The following is a 25584-nucleotide window of genomic DNA, read 5'->3' on the forward strand; positions in this document are numbered from 1 at the left end:
CTGCCGTGGCCAGCAAGTTTTATTAAAACGGATTCCTGCACGAATATAGTTGACATTTTCTGAATTTTATGAATGCTAATTTCATTGCAGTGGCCTAAAATACTTTATGAAGATTTATTTATTCTTTCCGCAAGAATTGTTTACGTTTTCGCTTCAACTTCCTCTACTCCGGCAGCTTGCTTTGGAATATAACTGAACCCAACGAACAGGCACAAATTATAGCTGTCTATTATAATGGAATCAATAGCCGCGGCATTATTTATGGAGTTGGAAAGCAACGCATACGAAAATGGCCAGACGAGAATGGAAAGGCAAATATTGCGAGATTTGTGTAATCCATTTGAGATAAGTGACGAATTGTAAGAAATTTAACTTAAAAGTGGTAAAGTTTAATGACTTATTTTCTTATTTAGGTTAAAAAAAACTTTCGACTTAATAAGGATGCTTTCAAGTATGTGTTAGATACTTTTGCGGGGCAAATACGTCCAAGGACTTCGACATCGACATGTTGTTTTTGACCTGGAAATATATAAAAAACAATCATCAAGCCTTTTACGTTTCTCAACAAGTTTTACTTACATTTTTGTTAAACTTCTGTTATAAATTAATAAAAAAATAAAAAGAAAATATTTTTCCGCCTACTAATTTGCAACTTAGAAAAACGGAACTACGATCGAAATGCAGAATACACAAAATCGAACGATTCGAAGTTGGATCGAAAGAGATTGGAATACAGAATACCAAAATTGCCAAATCGAAAAAAATCCAATCCAAGTCGAAATGCAGAATAGGGCTGATGGAATAACAATAAAATAAAAATTTTTATTCAGTTATTCAAAAATAAAAAAATAAACCCTCGAGATGCCCTGAAAATATAGCCATATGCGTAACCAGTGCGCGTGTAGTTCTGAAGCTTCTAAGTGTTGTAATATTGAGATGATTTTGGGGAGTATTCCCAGGGTTTTTTGGGTAATTTCTGGATCCTGTCGTGGTCTTTCGGTGTTCATTTTGGGGTCATTTCTGGACTCCCTCGGAGTTCTCCCGGGGTATTTTGGGGGTCGTTCGGGGATGTTTTTGGGGACTTCTTTGGAATCCTTCCGGGGTCATTCGGGTATGGTTTTGGGGAATCCCTTATTTAAAGTTGAGGATTGCGGAAAATGGGCATTCCGTAATCCTCAACTTTAAATATGTCCCCAAAAAGATCCCAGAATGACCCCCAAATGACCCCGAAAGAGTCTCCAAAAAGATCCCGGAATTACCCCAAATGACCCCGAGAGAGTCCCCAAAACCATCCAGGAATGACTCCAAATGTCCCCGAGGGAGTCCCCAAAACCATCCCGGAATGACCCCCAAATGACCCCGAGAGGGTCCCAAAAAAGTTCCCGGAATGACCCCCAAATTACCCCGAAAGAGTCCCCAAAAAGATCCCGGAATGACCCCAAATGACCCCGAGGGAGTCCCCAAAACCATTCCGGTATGACCCCAAATGACCCCGAGAGTCCACAAAACCATCCCGGAATGACCCCCAAATGACCCGGAGGGAGTCCCCTAAACCATCCCTGTCAAATACCCTTTCAATAAAAACATCCATTGTTTCGCTAGTTTCGCTCAACTGAATCAAAATATTTTGGTTGCAAATTTTCGTCGCTTTTGTCGCTTGTAATCGCTCAATTCGCTTTACGCTAAATCGCTTTGGCATAAACATCTCCATATGCACTAATATAATTTAACGCTAACAGCGATTCTCATCGCATCGCGCGATGCGATTACGCTTGATCATAAACGTAGCCTTAATGACAACGAACAGCGAAAAACCGACCCTTACATTACATATATGATGTAGTTGTTACCATAGCTACTTTTCGTTGCTCGTTATTGTAATACGGTGATTCGAAAAAATTTAAGCGTGGATCGAAATACAATGCAGATAGAAATGCGACATTTTCCAGTAACTTTACTTTCCTCTTTTGCATGAACTCCCATAACTTAAAAGCGTGTTCATTTTCCACTTTCTTTTTCAATTTTACCTCGCATAACAGCCAGTCCCGGTAAAAATCGCCAATAATATATTGCTCCGTCTGAAGACGTTTACAGCATTCTGACATTGGGTTAAATGCAGAAACAAAATTTCATATAAAATGCCAATTAATCTCAAATTCCAACTCAATTTCGTTATCATTTGTTTTGAAATAGTCTTTTAAATTTAATAAAGCTTCCATCATATCAAATGTAGATCTGTCAGCCTCTAGGTCCTTATGCATATTTTTAAAAAAGTCATGCGCAGCCAACTGAAGCGCATCTTACAACTGACAATCTCATTAAACTTTGGCATTGTATAGTATTCGTCTTCTGTATCTGAAGATAGTCCACGAATTCACTTTGCATTTCTTCTACATCGCGAAGCAAGAGTTTGGATGCCTTGATCATGTTGGATCCATTATCATTGGTTGTGGAATATATTTGTTTTAGGCATATTCCGTAACTATCTAGGCACTTTGATATTTCATCCTTAATGAAACTTGAGCTGTGCCTTTGTCGTAATTGAATCATACCAATTGTATGGATCATAATTTTATAATGTTTTATGTATTGAAAGTTTATTCCTAATATGCTCTTACCCATTCTGCTCGCCACATCTATTTTAAGACTTAAGTTCTATCTTAAAATATGTTTTAGTTGGGTTTTTATTTTAGTAGCACACAAGCTTAAATGATCAGTAATGTTTTTTGAATTTATAGTTAAACGGTAGGTATCGCTATATGGATGAAGCAAAGTATAAAGTATTTTTCATCGTCAAAAATTCTAAATATTTTTAATTGTTACTAAGCCAACGCAGCAGTTCCAAAACTCCTCCCTGCATTCGTTAATTGACGCCTTCTTACCAGATCTGTTTCGATGAAATTCGTTGCCAAAATTATATTTATGAACTGCTTCGTAATAGCGTTTTATGTTTCCCAAGAGATGTCCTTTTAATTCTTTTTCACAACGAAGACACTCAGACAAATTTGTGTCTGCATTGTATTTCACTAGTTTTGTTTTGTCAATATGTGAAATTCTGCCCATTCCAAACACTACTTCACACAAAACACCGTGTAAGAAATTTTTATGTATGAACAATGAAGAAAACTTTTTGGAGAATGAAAACAAATGTTTGTTTTTAATTAACTCGTATTACAAATGAAAAGATAAATAAAAAAATTTCAAACATTTGAGAACAAAAACCTGTGCTTTCTCAAAAAATTCAAATTTTTAAAGTTTTTATTTGTGACAGTAGTTGAACATGTACTCCAGCTGTATAAATATTTCAATACATTTCAAATATTTGGGAATGATAAGAACAAAAAAATTCGAAACAAGTGTTTACTATAAAGAATAATTTGTGAGAAAAAAAAAATTATATTTCAAACATTTTCTGAACCCTGGTTTAAGTAACTATAAAATAAAAATAGTAAAACTTTGAGTTTTAACATAAAAGTAGAAATATATGCATATGTACGTATATCGCGGGATGACGGTCCATTATTGCAATTTACGTTAGTTTGACGCGCACTGATACTTTTCGTTAGTGAAATCCAAACTTAATGAATCTTTTTTATTCCTCAAATATTTTTCACAATTACTATTTCATTGCCAATTATAAATATTTTCAACAAGTAGATTTTACCACAGCATATTTTCCAACAAGTAGATTTTACCACAGTTTTTTTAACAAGTAGATTTTACTACATTGCGTTTTCTAACAAGTAGATTTTACCACATTATTTTCTAACAAGTAGATTTTACAACAGTGCATTTTGTAACAAGTAGATTTAACGACAGTGCGGCCTCTCTAATCAAGCATCATTTTAGTGCTCTAAATTTGTAAAAGGATCCGTTACGGCTATTCTGACACGTTACACGTCCTCGTGTGATGCTTTGATTTCTGGCCATTTCTGATTAATATTTTATTTCAACACCAATCATTAAATCATATGTGATCAAAATTTCAATGAACATTTCACTTACCATTAAATTAGCATAATCAAACTCGCACCACTTTCATCCAGTGGTTCTATTCCAAAAAAGTCCCACACTTCCACCCAGTTGTTATAATACAAACAAGTCCCACCACTTAAGCGATGTAGTTATAATACAAACAAGTCCCAGCACTTCCATCCAGTGGTTATAATACAAACAAGTCCTACCACTTCCATCCAAAGGTTATAATACAAAGTGACCCCACCATTTCCATCCAGTGGTCATATTCTAAATTAGTCAAATCCAGAGGATATACTTCAACTTGCCTTCATTACTTATTGCTTACCCTCACTGGAATCCATTCCTCTCAAACGTTTTCGGAGCACTCATAATTTAGGAATCCAATATGAGTCCCAAATATGTGAAAAATGTGAGCCTTTGAAATATGATCATGTTGATAGTCTTTTATTCTCCGATATGATGAAAATTATGAGCTGTATGCCATGAGTGTTCAGCAAACAAGGCATCTTTGTTCATATTTTATTTTGAAAAAAAATTTCTTTCATATTCAATTTCAAACCAACTAGTTGTATACTAGAAGAATACTAGTTTGCCAAAAATCCCAACTAGTATGAGTTCTGTAATTTTTCCATATTAGCAACTGTATTGTGGTATGTATGTGCAGGGCCGTAGAGAGAAAATCCGGGCCCGGGACTAAACAATTTACGGGGCCCCTATAAAAAATCCACTAATATATTTGATTAACTTGAATTAGTGACGTCTCAGTCATGAATCATTATTGATGGATTACATCAACTAAATCATTTTTGGACTAAGAGCTGACAATAACATTAACACAGAATATTTACTATTTATACTATTTTATTGTAACGTAGAAATACAATTCTCTTTTAACAGCCACATATTGTTTCAAATAATCTTTTCTATGTATTTGGTAACATTTTAATACACTTCTGATAATGATGATTATAAATTTTAATTATTCAATATAGAAAGTTCGGATAGCAAAGAGTGGCTTTACTTGCTTTTTTCTCTGCAAAATTTTTATAATAATATCAAACTTTAACTGTCTTGCCAAAACGGATTCAACACAAAGCGTGGCAAGTCCTGAAACTCGTTCTTGAGATGAACACGATTTATGAAAGTTTTTGATTCTTGAAAGGACGCTGAAGGAACGTTCTGCACTAGCTACAGTGACAGGTATATTGTAAAAGATACGTAAAGCAACACAAATGTTGGGGAATATTGAACACAGATTTTGAACATATGTAGATGGCATTTAGCAATTCCAATGGTGACAGACCTTTATCAAAATTTGCTTCGTAAATGCGTTTCAAGTGAATTATTTCGTATTCTAAGCTTTGAGAAATGCTCGACTTGTATTTTTCGACAAATTTTGCTGCGATCGCCCGAACCGTAATTTCATCCATGTCTTCAAATTGCCACAAAAAGGAAAACGTCTCGCTCAAATTTCTCACAGCTGCAAATCGTTCAGTAATGCCAGTGATTACCGAATCAAGGATCACCAGGAATGTATTGTTTTAAAGTCAGACTCTGAATCATCCGTAATCATCTCATTTAAATTATCTTCAGAACGTCTTTTGGGGTTTCTCTTTCGAATGTCCGGAAACTTTGGCAAGATGTTCAATTGGACAGCAACTGTTTTGCATTCCTTTAAAATTGTTTCCCATTGGTTCCTGATCAACTTCAAATCAGCTAATAAGGCATCTAGATGTCGGACCTCAACATCTATGGTGGTGTCTTTAGCTTGGAGAACGACGTTTCTTTCATTAATGGTAGTCAGTATTTTGGACCAAATTGAGGACAGCAAGATACATTCGGTCTTGTTGATGTAACATCTCCGTATGCTTGTGCAGTCAAATTTGGTTTAAGTAATGCGTTTAGTGCTTGTGTTAATCCTGGAACATATTTTGCGAATGTCCATGATTGCCTTAATTCTAGCCGACCACCTAGTGTTTGAAAGACTGAGAAGAGAGCTCGGTACATTTATTTTAGGATGTCCCATGCTGTTGTTGTTGTTGTTGTTGCAGCGATAAGGACACTCCTTGAAGGCCTTGGGGAGTGTTATCGAGTAGATGGTCCTTTGCCCGATGCAGATCCGGTACGTTCCGGCACCAAGCCCGACCATCTCGGCAACGGCTTGTTATGACCACATGCGACTTTCTATGCCATCCCGCCCGTCTGAGGATGTCCCATCGTTGTGGACTGCTGCAGAAAATAGTAAAACATTTTAGACAACAAGACGAGTAATCAGCATTCGAATTTTTGTCGAGAATGTGACGTTGTGCTCCCCTTGTAAGCTCCTTTCATATTGGCGCCGTTATCGTACCCTTGTGCACGACAATCTTTTAATGGAATGTTTACCTAGAGTATGGCAAATTAAATCAGCGATTTCCTGACCAGTTTTTGGTTATAATCCACGAAAGCCAAAAACCGTACTTGAATTCTAAAATTACTTGCTTTCGAATTGAAATGGAGGTAGCGCAAAATGAACGTAGTCTGTTCAACGTGACTAGCATTAGGCGTAGTATCAACGATAATAGCAAAATACTTGGCTTTCTTGCGTTGATCTAATATATTGTGACGAATATTAGCAACAGGAAGGGATACTATCATCTCTAAGCCGATAGTCACTTGTATCTACATAAACAAATCAATCATTATGTTTACACATATGTACATACAGCAGCGGAGTGATACTCACAAAAGTATGCAATCATCAGCAAAGCAGTGTTCACACATACACATGTATATTTCTGAGATACTCACAAAAGTAAGCAATCTTCAGCGAACTAGTAAATTCTAGAAGGAGAAATCCCTAGAAGTATGCGAACGAGGAAACCGAAGAGTATAAAAGCAGCACCAGCTGAGGCATGAGCAATCAGTTTGATTTTATCATGCTATTGGTTGTGAAGTGTTATTGTGAAGTACTTTCAAGTAGTCTAATAAATACCATTTTTCATTATTGAATATTGGGGTTATTTATTCAACAGTTTAGTGATTCGAACGTTAGCAGAAGATTTGGAATAATCGGAATTTCCCTAAATTCGTTAAAATATGTAGTTTCCCTCACGTGTTTTGAACACATTTCTATAAACTCGTTCTGAATGTCTGGGGAAAGATAGTGAAATTGTAAACGTTTGTGCTGCTGTTGTGAAATCCTAACTTTCTCCAAATGATCTCTAAGTATCGGATCATATTGGCTTATGAGATCTTAGATGCCCAAAAAATGTCCATGGTTTCGTTCACCAAGATATATACTTATACTATATAGTGTCCAAAATTCGATATAAAAATTTCTTTCCACTTTTTGATTGGCTGTTCATTGATAAGTGTATCAATTGTAGCCTCCTTTTGAACTAGATTTTGTAAAGATCGTGATTGAATATAACAATTACGGCGTTATTATGTATAACGCAAAACGACACGAAGAGTCACTTTCACCCAAGTGAAACCAAATTCGTATCATATAAGAGCATTCATTCACTTCGGTGACTCAGTGACTATCGGTGATTGTATGTGATTATTGTCTTACGTTTTTTCGTATTATATAGCGACGCAAAGTGTCACGAACAGTCATTTTTGCTGTCAAAATATTCACTTGCTTCTGGGTCGCGTTTGCTTCATTCACTTCATTTTTTCATTGTCGTTTTTTTATAATTTTTGAGTAAAAATCTTAGTATTTCGGGAAAAAAAGATTGAAATTTTCCATAGACATTAAGGTTATATTTAGAGTTTCGTTCAATGTACATATATTTCGTCAAAAAATTTTACAAGAATAAAAAAAACATAAGCGAAACCTCTACAAATTATAGCCAGGGACCAGAACAGTGATTCCTTTTGTAATAAAAGTCCTTCAGAAAAAGTTAATGTTGGTATGGCCTAGAAGGTTCAATGTGGTCTTATTAAATCGTTCCCGACATGGTCGAGCTTGTACCTTAATGGTGCTTGTTACCGGAACATACCGGATATTTATCCTGCAAAGGACCATCAACATCGATAACACTCCCTGAAACCTTCGGGGAGTTTCTTTATCGCTACAGCAACAACAACAGTTGGTTATGGTTTCTCGATAACAAGTTTCTAGTGCTAGAAGCAAAAAGTTTAAAGTGTCCCTACAGGTTTCAAATCCAGATATTTACGAGAATGGATTGGTAAAAAATTCGTTTCATTTAGATGAACCGTATCTTAGTTATAGGGTCGTACTTTTATTCTTTTAATAAAAACTATAAGTCTGGATTTAACTTTTATTTTCGGACTTATGAAATAAATACCCGGATTTTATTTGTTGGGTGGATTTTCTTGAAAAAGGATGCATGAGTCGTCCTGAAAATGCCATGGGAATCCCCGGAATCCCATATACTTTCACCAAGGAATAGTTTTTAACCGGACTTTTTCGAGTCAAGAAAAAAAATTATTAAAATGAGTCACTGATTATAACTAATAGTTATACTATAGTTTTGTCACTATCTTTCGTTACGATCCTTATTTTCTTAGTTTTATGTCAAAAACTAATTCTGAGTAATAGGAAAATAACAATAATAATTTTATTGTGGATTTTTTAATAACTATAATAATTATACCTCTGTGCTATTTTTTTTTAAATGTTTTTATAAATCGCTGATTCTCGAACAACACAGTGAATTATTTCGATCCACAAAGGTGCATCGCAAATAATCTGTCTCGTCGACAATCATCGGTACAATTCACGTACGCAACATCTAAGCCAAGAAGAATTAGGCAAGGGGTACCTCAGGGTGGTTTCCTATCCTCGCTTCTGTTTAACTTCTATATATCGAAGCCCCTGACTGCACGATAATGGCTACTGGTCTCGGGCCACCCATCGAAGAGATAGGTAATAAAATAAACAACTATCTCCTGATCTCTCCAGTTGTTTCGCTTCGAGAACCTTGACATTGTCACCGACCAAATCGGCGACTTTTTTTATAACATGGATGCGCCAAAAGTCGACCATATTGAACATCCACGTCGATGGAGTCACGCTACCTTCTGTCTTACACCCATAAATCCTGGGTGTGACGTTCGATGAGCATCTAAATTTTGGAGAGCATGTAACCGAATTATTCCTAAAATCCATATCCGTAATAAAATCTTTAAATCTCTTGCCGGCATCACTTGTGGTAAAGACAAAGAAACACTCGTTACCACTTACAAAGCAATTGGACACCTGATTGCATGCTACGCGTCCCCGATATGGTCGCCGAGCCTAAAGGTTACTCACTGGAAGAAAATACAGGCTTGCCAAAATACTGCCCTCAGAACCGCCATAGCTGTCGTCTTATGTCCCCAGAACACCACCTACACAATAAGGCGGGAGTAGTCCACATTAGGGAGATAAATGAAATGCTGAACAAACAGTTTCTGTTGAATACCCAGAATGCTGGGCATCCCAGCAGACATCTGATTGATGAGTATCAGTGATATAAACCAACAGGCATCGGAGCTCCATACCGGGAATTGCCCGGCGAATCCGGTACTTAAAGAACGCACTCTCCCTACGGAAAAGGGCGGTCACTCTAGCTCAACTTCGATCTGGGTACTGTAACAGGTTAAACTCTTACCTATCCAGAATCAACCCCGACTTACAAAATGTATATCCTATTTGGAATGTGTCCCCACGTGTCACCAACCATCTTTTTAATTATAATTTGAAACCAACGCTTCTAACACCCCTCTCACTTTGTCCAGCCCGGTTGAAAAAACAAGTTTCGTTGGACTCCCGTTAGAGGACATTGATGATTGGTCGCACTTATTAGATGGGGCGATCCACTGCTACAACAACGGCAACAACAGTGTCTTTATCGTTAGTACAACAACAAGAAAGACACCGCAGACTTGTAGGTATGGAGGGTAAAAACCTTCAACGGAGTTCATACTATAACCAAAATACTTGTTCGGGTGGAAACGGATTTGCCCATAACCATAAAAGCCGCTTGGACTTGGAGACTGTTTCTGCAATTACAATAACAACTCTTGAGTAATCCCGCCTTTTTGATGAAGCGAAGCACTATTATTTTAACAACAACAACTACAACAAAACAATAAAATAAATATGAAATTTACCTTTTTCCTGAAAGAACTTAGTCATGCCTCTTATACGCGCTGCATATGATTTGGCTGTTTTGGTTGTAATTCTCCAAATAGCTGCTCAACTATCTCGTCATTTTCATACTTTTTCTGCCTATGTATATAGGTTGTGTACACTAACAACTTTACAACTATTCAGTATGATTGCAATAATCATAAGTAAAATACTTAATTTTTTTTTATATAAATTAAAATAATGAAAATTGCATAGATTTATAAGTGCACTATATAGACTATGTTGTTGTAAAAAAATATTATCTTTGGTCTTTTAGTTTAAATTCTTTAGTTTATTAAAGCGACGATAGCGTCGAAAGCATCATTTGCTATCTGGGTGCGAAAGAAGCAGGCAGAATTGAATGGAAAGGCACGTAACGTAACTGGTGTGACACCACGATATAAAGCCAAAGGACCATCGGTACGCATTAGATCCACGAAGCCGCTGCGCACGCCACGCGGATACTTGCCTGCGGGAGCTGTTTGCAATCTGCTCTTGAATACATCAGCTGGCATACCCACCATTCAATATGCTATACCCGCTGCACCACCAGCAAACATTTTTTAACCGATGCTTATCATTTCGCTGCCAGTTTGCTTTTTGACCTTATCTTGAATATACTGGTAAGTGAGAAAATAGAAAGCATTTGCGGATAAATCACACAACAGCTTCGCACAGCTCCCTTTGTAAAGCTACGTATACGGTCTTCCTTATACAATTTCGAGGCTGTATCTTACATACCCTTGTATTCACGTTCGCAACCTGACGATTGCTGCACTTGTAATAAGCATTTAATATGTTCACCAGGCGCTGTAATAACGGTTGCATTTTCACCTGTTTGTTGCACGCGTTTACCCAATGCATAACCAGCAAAGCATAACGCAAATATGGGCGCTACACTGTGAGTGGTGCAGTCATACCTTTGTATAGGCCTGTGACGCCTTCATTCTTTATAGTTTGGCAGCACAATCGAAAGTGCCCTTGTACAAGGGCGGTTGACCAGGAGCGGGGTTGACCTTGTTTGGAGACGAACCTTAATGGTGTCCAATGGATGTCTCGAGTGTACATTGTATATGCAACCAAATCCGCCACTCAAGAAAGCCTTCAAAGGATTTGCCTTACGTTCTTGCGCTGGTACAATAAATATTGGTTTACGCAAAGCTTTCCGAATTAAAAAGGTAACAAGTGGCTATACTGGCTACGTATTGGGTTTGACAGTTTCAGTGAATACGTAGTGACTACGTAAGAGGACAAACGCGAATACGTAAGAAGTTATAAAATACGAATTCTGGGTGAATGTGAATGCGACGAAACATTCACGGTGACATACATAATACGGGCCTTAATGTGATCTTAAGTATTTTCGTGTGCCATACCTGGAATTTCGAATATCATCACAAAAAATTTTAGGTATATTTAAAGTATTGGTGCTTAACAGTCACGCTCCACTTTCTCTCCATTTGGCAAGATTCTGTTTAACAACGAGGTAGGAAATGCCTCGTCATGACAATCGCGTGGAAAAATAACAGGGCACTTTTGATGACCTCGACGAATTATTTCGTTGACTTCTTCAGATCGCAAAAACTCATTATTCACGGTACTGATATCGAAGTCGTTTAAATAATCTGGACTTTGATACAGAGTTGGTGGTATTGTTGGAAGACTTTTTGAAGATGAACCTTCATCAGTGTCACCACGAAAACTTTACGATTTCGGATTCATGTAAGCATACATTTTTGTATGATGGTTTTGTTGTCTCCTCAGGCCCAGGCAAAAAATCATTATCAATATTCGTTGCTTTTGAAATCCGGCTTAAAATTTGCATATGGACCAACTAAAGACTCTCCTGAATTTAAAAAAAAAATGCCTTAGTACCTCTAAATCGCGGGCCCCCTGAGAAGCACATTTTTGTTTGATGTTTTTATTGTCTCCTCAGGCCCAGGCAAATAATCATTATCAATATTCGTTGCTTTTGAAATTCGGCTTAAAATTTGCACATGGAACAACTAAAGACTCTCCTGAATTAAAAAAAAAAAATGTCTTAGTACCTCTAAATCTGGGCTCCCTGAGAAACCCCGGGCGGGGGGAATCCCCCTCCCCCCTCTCGCCGGGCCTGTGTATGTGGTATTATTGACACGGCGATGTCCTACGAAATATCAATTGTCAGTCTCTGCATAAGCATCCCAATTAACAAACTAGACATATTTACTAACATCGTACCAGATGCCATACTAGTCAGATACCCATCAGGGTCATACCAATTAACACAGTACTAAGCCTTTGCGCCACCATTATACCAGATAGCACACTAGTTATTATATACACCAATATTGTACCAATTGACATACTAGTTAGTGCATTCAACTTCAAAATACCAGTTGGCATACTACTCAGTCTATGCATCATTGTAATGACATACTAGGCGATATTTGCATCTGCATCCTACTAGTTCATATACTAGTCCTAGTCGGATTAAAAAATTACTTGAAAATTCATAAATTAGCTCAAATTCATTTTATTCATTATATTTCATATATATAAAAAGTATGGATATTAGGGTGGGTCGATTTGTATGGACGAAAGTTAACCGATATCGCGCCATCGATTTTTCAATAGCATTTGGGCTCAGGAAAAAAGTTCCACTACGCATACCCAAACAAATAATTTTCGAGCCTGCGAAATTTCATTTTTTTTGACTTTTTCGACTTTGATTTTTAAGGTTTTTTTCATGACCTACTAAAAAAATTTTCATATGTATACCCTGTTTTTTTTTCCAAAAAACTGTTATCGCCAACGTTTTTAGCGGATATTTTTGGGTCGTACAGGATGTAAATGAAAATTTTACAATCAAATGAAATTTTTTTAGCTAATTGTCCTGTTTTGCTGGCTCGAGGTCCGTGTTTTATAAATTAAACACAATTGTTTCTTTTTTCAAAAAAAAAAAACGATATATTTCGATTGCTCTACGGCAATCGTCTTCAAGGTTACAGAGCTAATAAAAACATAATGACAACAATAAACAAATATACATATCAAACATTTAACATATTTACATACTTTTCTTAACACGTTTGGTCTGTGCGACGTGGAGTATGGTACTGCCTTTTACTTAGCAGGTGTTTGTAAATATGAGCGGAATGGTCCACATCACTCTTATAGTTGAGTCGTATGTTTGTCGGTACGTTGATAATATGTAACATTTCAAGAGTAAATCGTTTATTATAGTGTTGTTCTTGTTGTAGTATTTTGGTCTCGTCAAAGTTAGGTATGTGGCCGCTAGTTGCACAGTGGGCCATGAGTGCAGTTTTGTGATTATTTAGTTGATGGCATTGTTTTAAATCCGATTTGTGTTGTGATAATCTTGTTTTTAATTTTGACTTGGTTGTACCGACATAAATGTTATTGCAAGTTTCCCCAACATTGCCTTTACAGGGAATTTTGTATACAACGTTGCTTTTGTCCATATTTGATATATTCGATTTGGTTTTATTGAAAATACAAAATATGTCGACGACCTCTTCGCCATAGTACGTGAGAATGAGGTACAAAATACACTGGACACACTTAACAATTTTGATAAGAGTATACAATTTACTTTAGAAATAGAAAATGATGGAACATTAGCTTATCTGAACTCCGAAATAAATAGACGTGGAAATCAACTTAAATTAAAGTGGTATAAAAAACCCGCAGCTTCAGGACGAATAATAAATTTTAATTCAAAGCATCCTAAATCTATGATTATTAATACAGCAATGGGCTGTATACGTAGAATGCTGCACACCTCGGACGAAGTATACCACGATGAAATAAAGAAAGAAATATTCACAATATTAAGAAATAACGATTTTCCGAAATACACAATTAAAAAATTTATAAAAAAAGCTAAACTTCCAAAAAACATTCAAAACCCCGAGAAACCATTTATTTTTAAGTCGCTGGCTTATGTACCACAGCTGTCAGAGCGTCTGGCCAAGTCTGACTGTTATAACAAAGAAAACGTAAAAATAGCACATAAGCCCTCTAACACATTAAAAAGTATTTTCAATAAAACTAAATCGAATATATCAAATATGGACAAAAGCAACGTTGTATACAAAATTCCCTGTAAATGCAATGTTGGGGAAACTTGCAATAACATTTATGTCGGTACAACCAAGTCAAAATTAAAAACAAGATTATCACAACACAAATCTTTAAAACAATGCCATCAACTAAATAATCACAAAACTGCACTCATGGCCCACTGTGCAACTAGCGGCCACATACCTAACTTTGACGAGACCAAAATACTACAACAAGAACAACACTATAATAAACGATTTACTCTTGAAATGTTACATATTATCAACGTACCGACAAACATACGACTCAACTATAAGAGTGATGTGGACCATTCCGCTCATATTTACAAACACCTGCTAAGTAAAGCACAGACCAAACGTGTTAAGAAAAGTATGTAAATATGTTAAATGTTTGATATGTATATTTGTTAATTGTTTTCCTTATGTTTTTATTAGCTCTGTAACCTTGAAGACGATTGCCGTAGAGCAATCGAAATATATCGTTTTTTTTTTTTTGAAAAAAGAAACAATTGTGTTTAATTTATAAAACACGGACCTCGAGCCAGCAAAACAGGACAATTAGTTGAAGAAAAAGGTCGGCAAAAATTATAATTTACGTAGACGGAAGGCACGCCGTGGGCATTAATCACCAAACATGGGATATGCTACAATAAAGAACTATAACGAAACAGCTAGATCAACAATCAACAAGTTGCAGTCCACATCAAAAAAATTGGTAAAAGTCAAATCAAATATAAAGTTCCTTTTAAAATGTAGAAAAACAAGAATTATTCCTAAGTTTATAAGTCTTGAAATTTATGCTTATATCTCTTGAGATATGTGGTGTGATGGTAGCGTGCTCCGCCTATCACACCGTATGCCCTGGGTTCAACTCCCGGGCAAAGCACCATCAAAATTTTAGAAATAAGATTTTTCAATTAGAAGAAAATTTTTCTAAGCGGGGTCGCCCCTCGGCAGTGTCTGGCAAGCGCTCCGATTGTATTTCTGCCATGAAAAGCTCTCAGTGAAAACTCATCTGCCTTGCAGATGCCGTTCGGAGTCGGCATAAAACATGTAGGTCCCGTCCGTCCAATTTGTAGGGAAAAATCAAGAGGAGCACGACGCAAATTGGAAGAGAAGCTCGGCCTTAGATCTCTTCGGAGGTTATCGCGCCTTACATTTATTTTTTTTTTTTATCTCTTGAGATATCTTTGGATTTACAAGAACACTTTCTATACCACACTTGCTTCTGGTACCCAATGAAGAAAAACAAGTTACTTTGATTATAATATATTTATTGATATGTTTACTCGAACGCAGTTAAAAAGCAAGTCACTTCGATTTCATTTGAACAAGTTGAAATTATGTACAAAGAACATAGAATAATAAAAAACAGTGTTGCATGAATATGGTCGTTGTATATAAGTGTGCCGTGCAATATATTTCAACACGCCTCCTCAACGGTCATATTCGTGCATTAAAATTCAATTTAAATTAATACACAAATAATTTAGCTTAAACCTAACAATTTAGTAAATTTATCGTGACTAGGTCTAGCCAAATTCTTAGTTAATATATCTGCTACCATGTTACTACTGCAACAATATTTTAATTCAATTTCGCCTCCTCTATAAGCATTTCTAACATAATGATACTTGATGTCAATATGTTTACTCCGTGAATGATATACCGGGTTCATTTCATTCAGTAGCTGCTTTAAATAAATTGCCTCCTTTGCTGCAGCTGTTAAAGCCATATACTCCGCTTCGGTACTACTCAATGCTACTGTTGCCTGTTTTTTCGATTCATACGAAAATACGCAACAAGCAAAGAAAAATGCGTAACCAGTATAAGATCCTCGATCGCTGCCATCGCCGCCCCAATCTGCATCAACAAAACCTATGTCTTTTCCGGTGCTATAGTATCTTAACTGTTTGTCTTGCGTAGTGTTTAGATAACGCAAGATTCGTTTCGCTGCTGCCATATGCTCTGAATGTGGATCGTTGTTACGTTGAGCAAGTTTACATACTGAGTGTAAAATATCCGGTCGTGTACATATGGCTAAGTACATCAATGACCCAACTAACGACTGATATTTTGTTTGATCAGCCTTCTGACACTCACTTTTGTCACAATTAACTTGATGCCCTGCATCTAATGGAACTGTAATTGGCCTGCAATCATTCATTCCATATTCGCTCAACAATTTACGTATATGTGATTTTTGTCCAATACATATAGGGCCTGTTTCCCCATCACGATCTATTTCCATACTCAAAAAATGTTGTACAGGTCCTTTGTCGACTACCTCGACTTCATCGGAAATACTTTTCTTTATTTGTTGCATCTGTTTATATTCAGAGCACGCTATCAACAAATCATCTACATAGATTGCTATTATGCTGACATTACCATCACTGTGTTTTACATACACACAAGGTTCACTCTCACATGCTTTGAAACCTATCTTCTTTAAAATACTGTCAATCTTAATATTCCATTGTCGCCCTGACTGTGTAATGCCATACAATGCTTTCTTTAACTTTAAATAATGATTTGGGAAACGTTTATCTACGAACATCTCTGGCTGGTACATATATATTTCATCACACAACTCACTGTTCAAGTACGCGGTTGATACATCCATTTGGTGTAGATGTAAACCAAATTCAGCCGCTATTGCAAAAATCATTCTTATTGTGCTATATCGTACCACCGGAGAAAATGTCTCATTATAATTTACGCCATAAGTGTGAGAACAACCTTTCGCAACTAATCTTGCTTTGAAACGCTCTACATTGCCATTTTTATCTTTCTTCAAAGTAAATACCCATTTGCTACGTACCGCCTTTTGGCCCTTAGGTAATTCCATGTATCATTTTTTAACAATGATTCATATTCATTTTGCATAGCTCTATACCATTCATTACTGTATTTACTTGCCATAGCTTCTTGTACTGTATCAGGTATCTGAATGCCTTCATACTTCATTATGTTCAAATAATTATATACTTTTTTTGGTCTACCTCTTGATCCGCTACGATAAAGACTTGGTCTACCACGGCCTCTCTTTACATTTTCCACAGTATGTGCTTCTTCTTCAGCTGACTCGGCTGATTCAAATTCATTTTCGCTGTTTACTGTCGATGCTGCTTGTTGCATTTCATCTTCGTCTGTATTTACATTCGTATTTACATATTTGTCGCCACTGTTATGCTGTATGACCACTTCAAGTACCTGTGTACCATCTTGTACACCATCAGCTGTAGTTTTAGCTGAACAATAATCATTACGTGGTATTGACGTCATACCTACAACAAAGAACACATCTCTGCTGATAATCAATCGCCTATCTTCACTATCATACAACCGATATGCCTTCGATGTATCAGAGTAACCCACAAATATGTACTCTTTTCCCTTTGCTTCGAACTTATTATTTTGTCGCTTATCTAATGCAATTGCAACTGAACCAAAAATACGTAAATAAGATACCGTCGGCTTATAATTATGCCATACTTCAAATGGGGTTTGCGCATATAACGCCCTTGTTGGTGACCGGTTTCGTAAATAAGCTGCAGTATTCACAGCCTCTGCCCATAACGATTCACTTACACCTGAACTCAGCAACATACATCTTACCATTTCGATAAGAGTTCGGTTAAACGGCTCTGCCACACCATTCTGCTGGGGTGTGTAGGGCACGGTAAGCTGTCTCACTATACCATTATCTTTTAAATATTTGTCAAAAGCATTATTAATAAATTCTGTACCATTATCGCTACGCAGAATCTTAAGTTTTTTACCAGTCTGGCACTCAGCCATAAGCTTAAATTCTTTAAACTTTTCAAAGACTTCATCTTTTGTTCGTAAAAAATAAACAAATACATATCGCGACTTGTCGTCAATTAAAGTCAACACATATTTTGCGCCACCAATTGATTCATTTCTCATAGGGCCACATACCTCTGTATGTACTAAACCCAAAACATCTACTGCTCTGTTTTCAGCATTGCTATATGGTTTCTGTGTACACTTGCTTTGCATACATACCGTACAAATCATATCTTTTGGTATGCTCACATTCACTCCCCTCACCATTTGTTTGTCGTTCAAATATTTTATGCTAGCAAAATTGAGATGGCCATAACGAGAATGCCATTTATTTGCCTCTTCAACAGATTTCCTTGCAAAAAACAGTGTGTTTTTATTTGCTTCAAATATAAACAAATCACTGACCATATTTGCACGTAAAATTGTGCCTCCGTGCTTGTTCTTGATTGTTGCCGCGTTTCCGTAAAATTGCACGCTGTACCCACTGTTGACTGCCCTTGAAACTGATACAAAGTTGCATTGCAACCCTTGCACATACAATACGTTCACTAGTGTTACGTCAAACTTGTTGGATTTCAACCGCACAACTCCTCTGCCTGTAGCCAACATCTTGTTGTCTCCAGCTAGCATGATTTCTTCTTCATATTTCTCAAATTCAACGAACATATTTCGATTACAACATAAATGTGAGGAGGCGCCACTGTCAACGGACCAAACGTCTGCATTTAATACGTTTTCATTTACTGTTGCAAATAATCCGTTCTTGTTATTGTAGTTGTCGCCTTTCTGATGATTTTGTTGTTGTTTCCCTCTGCACTCGGCTGCAAAGTGGTCTTTCTTGCCGCAACTGAAACATTTTGAATTTTGACGCTTGTTTCTTTGATTGTTTTTGTTGTTGTTGTTTGATGTACCCGACCGTGTGTTTACCTGTTCATTTTTTTGCTGTATATTTTGCGCATGTATTTTCGCGCACCATAAATGCTTGTGCGTTGCCTTCTGCATTTTCAGACTTCGTACACTTGCGTCGCTCGCCTTCTTCAATTAGCTTAATCTTTACAGCACTTAGCTTTGGAAGATCATCTCTTGATTCCAATGCTACCACCAAAGTTTCGAAAGATTTTGGCAAACTTGCGAGTAGCATTATCACTAAGAACTCATCTTGAAGCGATACGCCAATTTCTCCAAGCTTCTCTGCCACTGACACAAAGTTACACACATATTGTTGCACGCACTCACCATCGGTCATACGCATTCCAAGTAAGCGTTTGAATAGCGTTACTTTTCGTATTGGCCCTTTTGGTCTGTGCACATCGCGTAGGGTATTCCATGATTCGTTTGCCGTCGTACAATTTTTGATGTGGTTTATCTGCATTACGCCAATGCTTAAAATAATTGTAGCAGATGCTTTTTCATCTTTAGCTTTCCATGCTAAAACTTCTTTATTGTCGCCATTTTCCGCAGGCTCTGGACAAGCTTCACTACCAGAAGTTACTGCCCACAATTCTTGGTGTATTAGTACACTCTTGAGCTGGATGCTCCACGAGTCATAATTGGACTCATCCAATTTCGCAATATTGAACAGAGACGAACTCATCGTTGCTATACACACTTATTGTATACGTATATATTGCGTTTCACCAATTATTTCTTTTTGGCAACTATCTCGAACTTGTTATTTTCTAGGTACCAAGGAATTTGCACCTGGTCCCATAACCTCTTGAAATTTATGCTTATATCTCTTGAGATATCTTTGGATTTACAAGAACACTTTCTATACCACACTTGCTTCTGGTACCCAATGAAGAAAAACAAGTTACTTTGATTATAATATATTTATTGAGATGTTTACTCGAACGCAGTTAAAAAGCAAGTCACTTCGATTTCATTTGAACAAGTTGAAATTATGTACAAAGAACATAGAATAATAAAAAACAGTGTTGCATGAATATGGTCGTTGTATATAAGTGTGCCGTGCAATATATTTCAACAATAAGTAATTCCACAAAATGTATGAAATTATTTGTATCTGACTCGGACAGACACATTGACATAGATAAATTATTACAAAGACATACGCAGTTTTACCTCATGAAAATCTTGAGCCTACTGATAAAACACAAACACAACATATTACAAATATTAAATCAGCGAATGGATGAAACAGCAAAAAAAACTCAGAGAACATTTGGGTGAGAACGACTTCAAAGAGCTAATGGAAAGGGAAAATAATCTCGCAAACAAAACAAAAACAAAACTTAAAAAGCGCCAAGAGTTAAAATACAAGAAAATCCGAGCGAAACGTAATGAAATACTCACTAATAACAACAAGCACGATGAGTGGTTTATAAACAAAACGAAATTAGAATTTCCGAAAGAGATGAAGGCGTTATTGGCAAAGGGACCGAAGTTCGGTTTACCTGTGGATAACAAGAGTTTCCCGCTCTTTCAGTATATAGCGGATGGTGAAGAGTTAATACAAACCATAAAAAATAAAGATCAGCAAGAAGAAGCTCGCACAAAACTTTCGTTGTTAATAACTGTTAAAAGTTATGTTGAGGTGTTTCCCAAAGATCAATAAGTAAAAACACGAGTGTACTGTTCAACGTTTAATAAGAGACTCAAAGTGTCAAAACAATAAAAGAGTGAGATTATCTGACATACGCATTGTTACAAATTTAAGGTTGCTATTTTATGTATCATATTTCAACACCCCTCCTCAATGCGAATGTTATTCTTCTAAACTTAACAATTTCATTAAATCTGTATGTTTCTTCTTCGACAAATTTTTTGTTAAAATATCAGCTATCATGTTATTAGTTGATACATATTCTAACTTTATTTCACCTTTCTCAACAATCTCTCTAATAAAATGATATCTGATATCAATGTGCTTCGATCTAGCATGATGCACTGGATTCTTTGCCAAATGTTGAGCACTAATGTTATCCCCGTACAATATCGTTGGAGTTTGACCGTTACCACATCCAATCTCAATTATAATACGTCTTAAATGTAGTGCTTCTTTTGCTGCCGATGACATGGCCATGTATTTGGCCTCGGTACTGCTTAAGGCTACACAATCCTGTTTTTCTGACTTCCAGGAAATCGCCCCTCCTGCAAGGAAGAACACGTAGCCGATGTATGATCTTCGATCAATTCTGTTGGCGCCACAATCGGCATCTGCGTAACCCTTCAACCCTTGACCGCATGCTCTATATCGCAACTTCATATTTTTGGTTGATGCTAGGTATCTTAAAATGTGCTTTATGCCCGCCAAATGTTCGCTATGTGGATCTTTGTTTCGCTGTGCCAACTTGGCTACCGAATGGAATATATCCGGTCTTGTCGAAAGCGCCAGCCACATCAGCGCCCCAATCGTAGATTGGTATAATGTCTGATCAACCCTAGTACAACGTTCATCATCACACGCTACTTGGTAACCAGCATCTAATGGTGTCGATGCTGACCTGCATACTTCCATACAATGCTGCGTCAATAGATCTTTGATATATTGGGATTGAACAATGGTGATATCACCTAGTTCACCTTCACGCTCAATCTGCATACCCAAAAACATATGAAGGGGACCCTTGTCAATGCATTCAAAAATATCACATATATTCGCCTTGACCCTAGTCATGATTTCCTTCGATTGGCATGCTAGAAGCAGATCATCAACAGAAACAAGGATTAAGCAAACGTTACCTTCTATATCTTGTTTATACAAACAGCGTTCGCTCTCGCACTGACTGAAACCTAAACTTCTCAACGCTTCATCTAACTTGAAATTCCAAGCTCTTCCAGACTGCTTCAAACCGTATATGGCCTTGTTCAACCTTAAGACTTTTGTTGGTTGACTTTCATCACGGTAACCTTGTTGTTGTTTCATGTATACGACATCATCTAGTTCGCTGTTTAAATATGCTGTGCATACATCCATCTGGTGTACATGTAGTTTCATCTCTGCTGCTAATGCCAATACCAACCGTATGGTCTCAAACCGACATACTGGAGAAAAAGTGTCCGAGTAATTCACTCCATATTTCTGTGAACACCCCTTTGCCACCAACCGTGCCTTATACCGCTCAATGCCACCATGTTCGTTGCGCTTTAGGGTATATACCCACTTGCACCCTTCGATTGACTGGCCCTTTGGTAAGTCTACCAAAGACCATGTATTATTTCCAACCAACGAATCGTGTTCTTTTTTCATGGCGGCCTTCCATAAATCAACTTCATCGCTACTAATTGCCTCCTCGTATGTTTGAGGAACAAGCACCTCCTTAGTACTCATAGCATTTAAAACATTAAATACTTTTCGTGGACGACCTCGTTTACCATTACGCACGAGCTTAGGTCTACCACGCCCAATGTGCTCAACTTCTTCTTCAGCACTCGCATACATATCGCTTGCATTATCATCGCTACAGATTTCTTTATCAGAATCTACATCACCAGCAGTACCAGTGTCAGCTTGAACCTGATGGTTATCAAAAAAATCGAATGTTATTTGTTCGTCGTTACACGCTTCCACGCTATGGCATTCATCAAATAATACGTCGCGTTTTTCAACCACCTGTCTAACATCAGGATCGTATAATCTATACGCTTTTTATAAAGTGAAACTTTTCTTACCGGACCACTTGGCTGATAAACTTCTTTAAGTTTTTTCCACGCTTCTTCCGACGTTTTGCAATGCCGCAAATAATTCAGTTGCGTTGGCTTCACGCTTAATGTGACCATGGCCAAAGCCTTCTCGTCGCGAGCAATCCACTTTGCCACTTCGTCAGCATCACCTGTGTCGTCTCTTTTGCACTCCCCTGAAGTTATTTTCCATAGCTCAGAATGCACCAACACACTGCGCATCTGAACGGACCAAGAATCATAATTTTTATCGTCCAGCTTCTCGATCTGGTACATCGAACTCATTTTACGAAAAATATACTTTTTAACTTTCAATTGAACATGCGCTTACTGGGCCCATAACCTGTTAAAAGTTATGTTGAGGTGTTTCCCAATGATCAATAAGTAAAAACACGAGTGTACTGTTCAACGTTTAATAAGAGACTCAAAGTGTCAAAAACAATAAAAGAGTGAGATTATCTGACATACGCATTGTTACAAATTTAGGGTTGCTATTTTATGTATCATATTTCAACAATAACAAACCACACAACAACAAACAAGCTAAGTGCAGTTGACAGTGCAATTGCAGATACAGTGGGGCAAACCAAGAAATTTCTTAGGGAAAACAACAATATACGAATTTTAACGTCTGATAAAGGGAATAAAACGGTAGCAATGGAAGTCGATGATGGAAAATGGAAGATATTTTAATGGATTTAACAACATATAGGGTGCAAAGGCAAGATCCAACATCACGACTACAGAGCAAAAATAACTGCCTAGTAGAAAAACTATTTAAAATGGAATTAATAACAAAAACGGAGAGAAATAAACTTACAACAACCACAGCATTGCCACCCAGAATCTATGGCCTCCCGAAGATCCATAAAGAAGGAACCCCATTAAGGCCAATCTGCTCAGCCATTGTATCGCCATCGTACGGACTTTGCAAATATATCGCGGAAATATTAAAAAACGTAACGGCAAGTTCGACATATAACGTAAAAAATACACTGGAGTTCAAGGAAAGGGTGAACAACACTTACGTATTTGACGACGAGAAACTTATTTCCTTCGACGTCGTATCACTCTTTCCTAGCATACCTATACATCTGGCTGTTGACACAATACAAGAAAAATGGGAAATAATTAAAGAATATACCAAGATACCGAAACAGCTGTTCATGGAAATATTAAAATTTTGCATTCAAGAGCAGATATTTCAAGTTTAAGGATACCATATACACACAATTGAAAGGAATGCCTATGGCAGCAGCAACATCTCCAATTTATAGCAGATATTATTATGGAAAAACTTTTAGATAATAGTATTGAAAAATTACGCTACAAACCAAGGTTACTTACAAAATATGCCGACGACCTCTTCGCCATAGTACGTGAGAATGAGGTACAAAATACAATGGACACACTTAACAATTTTGATAAGAGTATACAATTTACTTAAGAAATAGAAAATGATGGAACATTAGCTTATCTGGACTCCGAAATAAATAGACGTGGAAATCAACTTAAATTAAAGTGGTATAAAAAACCCGCAGCTTCAGGACGAATAATAAATTTTAATTCAAAGCATCCTAAACCTATGATTATTAATACAGCAATGGGCTGTATACGTAGAATGCTGCACACCTCGGACGAAGTATACCACGATGAAATAAAGAAAGAAATATTCACAATATTAAGAAATAACGATTTTCCGAAATACACAATTAAAAAATTAATAAAAAAGCTAAACTTCCAAAAACATTCAAAACCCCGAGAAACCATTTATTTTTAAGTCGCTGGCTTATGTACCACAGCTGTCAGAGCGTCTCGCCAAGTCTGACTGTTATAACAAAGAAAACGTAAAAATAGCACATAAGCCCTGTAACACATTAAAAAGTATTTTCAATAAAACCAAATCGAATATATCAAATATGGACAAAAGCAACGTTGTATACAAAATTCCCTGTAAAGGCAATGTTGGGGAAACTTGCAATAACATTTATGTCGGTACAACCAAGTCAAAACTAAAAACAAGATTATCACAACACAAATCGGATTTAAAACAATGCCATCAACTAAATAATCACAAAACTGCACTCATGGCCCACTGTGCAACTAGCGGCCACATACCTAACTTTGGCGAGACCAAAATACTACAACAAGAACAACACTATAATAAACGATTTACTCTTGAAATGTTACATATTATCAACGTACCGACAAACATACGACGCAACTATAAGAGTGATGTGGACCATTCCGCTCATATTTACAAACACCTGCTAAGTAAAAGGCAGTACCATACTCCACGTCGCACAGAGCAAACGTCTTAAGAAAAGTATGTAAATATGTTAAATGTTTGATATGTATATTTGTTAATTGTTGTCATTATGTTTTTATTAGCTCTGTAACCTTGGAGACGATTGCCGTAGAGCAATCGAAATATATCGGTTTTTTTTTGGAAAAAGAAACAATTGTGTTTAATTTATTAAACACGGACCTCGAGCCAGCAAAACAGGACAATTAGTTGAAGAAAAAGGTCGCCAAAAATTACAATTTGAAATTTTTTTAGTAGGTCATGAAAAAAACCTTAAAAACCAAAGTCGAAAAAAGTAAAAAAAACAAAGACTCCAAAATTATTTTTTTGTGTATACGTAGGGGAACTTTTCTTCCCTGAGCCCAAATCGTATCGAAAAATCAATGGCGCGATATCGGTTAATAAATCGAAACAGTCTAATGTATATATATAACTTTAAAATTGCTCACTTCAATACATTATACTTTGGAATGAACTTTCCTAAAAATACGTGCATATATAACAACTAAAAAGTAACGGAATAACACATGCCGATTTTGTGATCGATCAGCGGAGACGGCGGACCATATCCTCCTGGAATGTGACGCAATCTCAAGACGCAGGGCTAAGTTTATGCGTTCACCATGGCCAGAATA

At 36.8% G+C, this 25584-nt stretch overlaps 1 protein-coding gene and 1 pseudogene across 4 annotated transcripts in view; one reads left to right on the top strand and one right to left on the bottom strand.

The window, feature by feature from the left end:
* The window catches only part of Cand1 (Cullin-associated and neddylation-dissociated 1), a 484840-nt gene that overhangs the window by 252339 nt on the left and 206917 nt on the right, over positions 1-25584 (top strand). The gene's annotated exons all lie outside the window — the stretch shown is intronic.
* Positions 10390-12508, bottom strand: LOC137239871 (congested-like trachea protein; annotated as a pseudogene).

Source organism: Eurosta solidaginis, chromosome 2 (assembly GCF_040869045.1).
Source record: "Eurosta solidaginis isolate ZX-2024a chromosome 2, ASM4086904v1, whole genome shotgun sequence".
Taxonomy (NCBI): Eukaryota; Metazoa; Arthropoda; class Insecta; order Diptera; family Tephritidae; genus Eurosta; species Eurosta solidaginis.